The sequence below is a fragment of the Myotis lucifugus genome, unplaced genomic scaffold, assembly GCF_000147115.1.
Source record: "Myotis lucifugus unplaced genomic scaffold, Myoluc2.0 scaffold_0, whole genome shotgun sequence".
Lineage (NCBI taxonomy): Eukaryota > Metazoa > Chordata > Mammalia > Chiroptera > Vespertilionidae > Myotis > Myotis lucifugus.
In genome coordinates, this window is record NW_005871048.1 from 62103180 (window position 1) to 62109889 (window position 6710).

Below are 6710 nucleotides of genomic sequence, written 5' to 3' on the forward strand. Positions count from 1 at the left end.
GATACCCTGCAGGTGGCGCTTAGCGCACGGTTGTCCGGGTCCCCGGATCGACCGCTCTACCCGGCGCCCTTGGACGGCCCACGACTTCCCGGGGACGGGCGCGGCGGCACTTTGTGCCGGGTGCCCCGACTCAGCAGAGACTCGCGGCCCGGCGCAGCTCGCCCGCGGCCCGGACTTTTGTTAGCGCCAGGCGCCTCCTCTCGCCGCCCAGCGTCAATCACAGCTGGAGCCCCCGGGAGGAAGGCCGGAGCGGAGATGCGCGGCCTTTTAAAGGGGCAGCGCTCCTTTTTGGGGTTCTGGCTCTGGGCCCCAGCCACCCGCGAACCACTCTGAGCAAAGGAACGTGCTCTTGGCTGCCTTCACTATTGTTCCTTTACGGGCTTGGCCCTCAAGGTGTAAGATGAGCTTCCAGGCGTCCTTTGAAATCCCTTGGCTTTTGCCTGCAAATATGGCTTATCTTAGGTGCAGGGGCATTTAAAACAAACATGCCTCAGAGTCTGATTGTACCTGGCAGTCTCAGGTATCTATGCTGGCATCCTCCTCTCACATTTGGGACTGAGGCGGAGAATGGAAGACAGAAGGAGGGAAAACTGGAGGGGAACTTAGCAGGGAGTCACTGGGGAGCCAAAGCCATTCCCGCCCCTGTGCGGGAGGTTTCCTGGCTCAGAACTTTTTAAGAGCTTCCAAGCCAGGAAGTGTATTTTCTCCCTGGTTCTATGATTTTTATTATTATTATTATCTTGTGGTTGGTGTTAGCCTTTGTTTAATACATTACTACCTTTTCTTGGAGATTTATATGGCACTTCTAGAGCCTTAAAACGGCCCATTGGTGTTCCCTCCTTGAAATGGAAAAAGAAAATTCTTCTTAATGTTTTATTTCCTTTCCATGTAAATACCTAGAATTTTACAACATTGCATCTGAGTAAAGACCAGGACATTCCCAGTGCAAATGTCTGTGTAGGGAGGCAAGCACATAGCAGTTTCTCCCTATAGGTGATGTTTTGAATTAAATTAAATAGATAGATAGATAGATAGATAGATAGATATAGAGATAGAGATAGAGATAGAGATAGAGATAGAGATAGAGATAGAGATAGATATAGATATAGATATAGATATAGATATAGATATAGATATAGATATACAGGGTGTCCCAAAAAATGTATACACACTCTTTGAATACTTACAAAGGTAGTGTTTATTAAAATACATTTCATTTTCAAAAAGCTATCAGCTGTTAAAGTGTGTATACATTTTTGGGGACACCTTGTATGTTGTATAAGCACATATGATAGCTGCATGGAGTACCAAGATTTTTGAGATTACCTGTTTCTTAAAAGACTTACAATCATATGCAGAGATTGTTAGCGATTTGATTTCCTACGGATTCTATTTGGGTAATTTCCTTTAATTTGGTACAGTTTTCTTTCTTAAACATCATGCATAAAAAATTTTAAATCTTGATTTCTTGTGCAGGAGAGATTATGTATTGAAAGAAAAAAATCATAAAATTATCTGTTTTACAGGACAGGATTAGTTTTGTTGTACTGGTAACATTTCAATTGTTCCAGTGCAATGAGATTAAGGGCTGAATCGTAAGTCATCTTTTCATATCTAGAATCACTGCCTGGCCTACAATATGTGCTTTCCGTGTCTGTTGAGTTCAATTAAAATCCTGTGACTTGGACCCTAAGTATATATGGATGTCAAAAATGTGGAAGAGTTAAATAAGTTTTTAGATTCCACCTGAAAGTATAAACCCAATCTAGAAATGAGCCAGAGTCTACATTATCTTCATCCAAAGTGGGTTTCCGCTCACCTGATCCTTGAGATTTTCCATCGCCATTTAAGGAAGTTGCATTGAGGCGCACCCACCATAAAGTAGTTGAACAATGGAGCTCATCTTGACATTTGGTGTGTAGCAGTTGACAGCTTGCTTGTTTGTATGCATCTCCCTGATGCTCGAGGTCTACAAATTAGGAAACTGACAGGGGAAGAAACAGACTCAACCAGTTTAAATACCTAGAGTCACTAGGCCGGTTAGTGCCCAATGGACTCAGAGTCTTAGGTTCTCTCTTCCCACCTCCACCACCTCTCTTGACCTGGCCGCTATTTATCTTGGAGTCACTGTTTCCTTTGTTGCTATTGTTGTTGCTGAGTCACCTTCCAGGGTCTCTAAAAACAAAGCAAAGCTAATAATGAAAAGTAAATTGTGGTGACTAATTACATTTATCCCCTTTGAAATTAAAGTCTATAAATATTTTGCCTATCATAAAAGGAGATAATAACAATCCCATTTAAGACATTCCAGTTTGAAACAAAATAGAAGAATAAACTAAACTTATAACATCCTTCTGATTATTAAGTATATGTTGTCATAGTTACTATAAACACTTGGGGGAAAAAGCATAGTTGAGCAAAAAGAAAGAAAAGCACTATTCCTGTTTAAAATAAAGGTATCCTGGGCAAGTGAGGGCCCATGCTCAGGCTGACCCAATTACACACCCACCTGCCCCTGGCAGAAGAGAGTGAGCAAGTGTCTCCCCCCATCGCTGTCAGACTGATACCAAACAAATGAAAAAGGCAATCAACAGATGCCAACATCAAGAACGCAAGGGTGTTAGAATTATCAGACAAATGTTTTATTTGTTTTTTAAATCCTCACCTTGCACCAAGAGGTCACTGGTTCCATTCTGGGTCAGGGCACATGCCTGGGTCAGTCCCCAGTAGGGGGTGTGCAGGAGACCAATTCCCAGTAGGAGGTATGCAGGAGGCAGCCCATCAATGTTTCTATCCCTCTCTTTCCCCACTCCCCTCCTCTCTCTCAAAATGAATAAAAGCATATTTAAAAATAAGTAAAAGGTATTAAAAGAGAAAATACTGTTTTTAATTAATATAGATTTATTATCAAAATATAAAGGTAGATTCTTGACCACACAAATATTTGTATAGAAAATGAGGGTGTAAATGATTATTCTGTCCCCTAAGAACATTTAGTATATTATTAATTATCTGTAACATTAGAGAAGAAAAAGAACATGGGCTAATTTTAATTTATTATGGCCACTGTACTGTTTTAAATTGTGTTTTGCATGTCTCAGTTAATCAGGCAGTGCTCTCGGCTCAACTTTATGGCTAAGGATACTGAGGCTCAGAAAAACTAAGTAAATCCTATAATGATGCACAGCAAAATTGCGACCAAGACTTATTTGCAAAATCTATGATGTTTTTCACTACTTTCTGCCACCAGTATCAGGCCATTGCATGCTAGCCTCATTTGGGACTAAGCCCAGCTTTCAGCAGAGGTAGTATATGTTTAATTTAATAAAGAGTGAAACATTTTTGGTATCTGTGAAATTTCATTGGGTTTCAAAACAAACCTTTATTATGCAACATGAATCTTCATCATATCCATAATGATGATGGCTAGATATTTTAGATATTTAATTTAGATATTTTAATAATTATAAGTAAATAGATAGCTTAATGGGATGGGTATTTTATATAGGACTCTTGAAACTCTCTTTCTCCAATTAAAAATATTACAATATTCACACTCTCTGACAAAATGTTATACTATACCTTGATTCTAAATTGAACATATCATTCCATATTACTTTGTCACTGCTCCTTTATTAGGCAACTATTCTATATCAGAGGGCCACCGAAGACTCTACAATAGGCCAAACTAGCATCATAAATTTTATATGCTTAGCTCAGCATATTGTAACATTCAGAGTCCTAACACAATTATCTGGATTCTTAGAACACAGCCAATTAGAAGCAAGGAATTATAAGGAATATTGCTCAACATATTGAGAAACTGTGAAAAGTTGCAGCTAATTATAGGGAGGGTGATGAGAAAAAAATCTCTATAGAGAAAATGGAAGAATTAAACAAAGAAAAACAGAAATAAAAAACAAATGAAAAATCTGGGGTGATATCATCATGTGTTATTGCTTTAGATAAAGTAATTATAGTGCTCATAACAAATAAATCTCCAAATTTTAGTAATCTGTATTAATACAATAGAAATTTAATTATGGATCATTAAACAGTCCAAGTACATGTTACTAATCCATCCGAGATTATTCTCCACACGGTGATTCAGGGACCCAGGTTTCTTCCATCATGCACATACAGCTGGCAGAAGACATAAAGGGTGAGTGAAAAAGTCATGCCACATCACATCTGCTCACATCCCACTAGTGAGAGCAAGTTCAATGGCTACATGTGGATGCAAAGGAATCTGAGACATGTAGTCCCTGGCTGGGCTACTGTGCCCAGCAAACAACCCACACTGAGGAGGAGAAGTGATATTGGTGAATATGCATGTAGCGAACAGTCTTTAGTAGCCTCTGAAGATAACACTTTATTGTACACAATTCATACATATAACTATTATATTTCACACACTGTTGGCTGGCTCCCACAACACACACTTCCGCTTCCTGTCTCCCTTGCCTTGCTTTTCCCTTCTCTCTAGGTCAAAGGTTAAATACTTATTTTCCTAGAATCCCCAGCAGTTAAGAATGTCCATATGGCAATATCCTGGCCAAGGTGTAAGCAAAATTCACTAGGAGCACCTGAAATAGGTTTTGTTATTAAAATAAAATTCAGAGATAGCTCCGCTACTATTTTTCCTCTCTTCTCCCTACCTCAACGCCACTGTTTTTTGGATGTGGTAGCCAGGAGAACTTAAGGGAAAGAAAGGACAAGAGAATTGTAATGATGGAGACCAGAGTCCTGAAGACATAAAGCCACTGGAATATCACCAGCAACCTCCTACTTCCAAAGTCCCTGTGATGGAAGGATAGGAACTATCTTTAGCGCACTGTTACTTGGCTTTTCTGTTAGTTAAAGCCAACTGCAAACCTAAGAGATGCACATTGTGTTTACTTGAGAAAGAAGAAAAAACAAATAACACAATAATATTTTCATTCATAGTATTTAAACTATTAAAATGCATTGGTGCTTAAATGGGAATTTTTTAGTTATGTAGAAAATGTATACATACAAAACAGCACATTTTTCACAATGCTGACCCCTTAAAATGGCACCCTCTTCACGTTCCATCACATCTAAATATACTATGTGAGTAACACACATTTACTCAACATGAAGAAATAATATTTTCAATGTCTATATCAAGACTCAGTCTGCACATATAGCCAAAATCTTAGGTCATATAGGAAAGTTTTAAAATAACAAAGGAATATAGCAGCACATTTTCTCTCTCGAGTATGGATAATATAAAACTTTCCTGGAATTCAGTGTGACTTTGAAAAAAATTTATTAGAGTTTATAATTTGTTTTAAGTAGAAAGGTATGTATTTGTTCTCTGATAGCAATAAATTAATTCCCTGCTATAAGCAGTCTTCACATGTGTATTACCTTTCTCTGCAAAACTCAAAGGACTTTCAGTATTAGACTGCCCCATTTCCAGCTATAAGTGGGCACCTGGGGTATGATTAGAAAAGGTTGTGTGTCTTCAGCCTTGTGGTCTTGAGAGTCATGCAAAGTAGGATGAAAGCCAATGGTTTTATAATTGGCAATTGCAGCCAGCTGCATACGGTTCCAGAAGGGTCCAGCATCCACAGCATAATGCATTCATCAATTCAACACCATTCCAAGCTCTAGAGGTACAGGAGTGAATAAGGTAACACAGTTTCTGCTCTCAGGGAGATGGAACCATTGATGGTGGAGATAGACAACATGCATGTTCACATATAAAGAAATAATTTCAGATAGTGAAAAAATGCTATGAAGAAAATAAGTCAAGATAATGGCATGTAGGAGGTGAGTTTTGTAGCAATGGCTACTGTGGCTGGAGTGATCAGAGAATGCAATTTTGTGGATGTGACATTTAGGCTGAGACTTGAACAATGAAAGAATGTAGCCATGTGGAGATTTTGGGGAAAGAATGTTCCAGATAGAGGAAACAGCAAATATAAAGTCCCTAAGACTGGAATGAGCATGGTACATGTCAAGGCCAGGGGCCAGTGTATCGTTCAGCTATTGCTATGATAATGTTACATAACAGATTATTTCCCAAACTCAGTATATGCCTCTATGTCAGCGGTTCTCAACCTGTGGGTCGCGACCCCTTTGGCGGTTGAACGACCCTTTCACAGGGGTCACCTAAGACCATCCTGCTTATCAGATATTTACATTATGATTCATAACAGTAGCAACATTACAATTATGAAGTAGCAACAAAAATAATTTTATGGTTGGGTCACAACATGAGGAACTGTATTTAAAGGGCCAGAAGGTTGAGAACCACTGCTCTATGTCTTCCTCACAGGTCTGCAGGTCACTTGGGACCATTTCAGTCCAGGTGTGTGGGTGAGCTTGGTGCCCAAATTCAGGTCAGGTTCTGGTTTCCCCCACAAGTCCCTCTGGAGCCCAGACCAAAGGAGCTGAAGCTAAATAGTGTGTGCTCTTCTCATGGTGGGCCACAGGGCTCAAGCCTATTTTAAATTTTTGCAAGCATTGCAAACAAACAAATAAAAAAATAAGTCACAAAGTCAGGTCCAAGTCTAAGGGACAGGGATGAGGGAGCTACTTGGCCCACTATTGTGCATTTGAAGGTCACATGACAGAAGGAGGGAGTAAGAATTAAGAAAATAATCTATTGGGGCTAGTATAGACAGAATGTGAATAAATGGAAACTTTTCAGGTTTGCCAGAGAAGGAACAAAAGCCAGG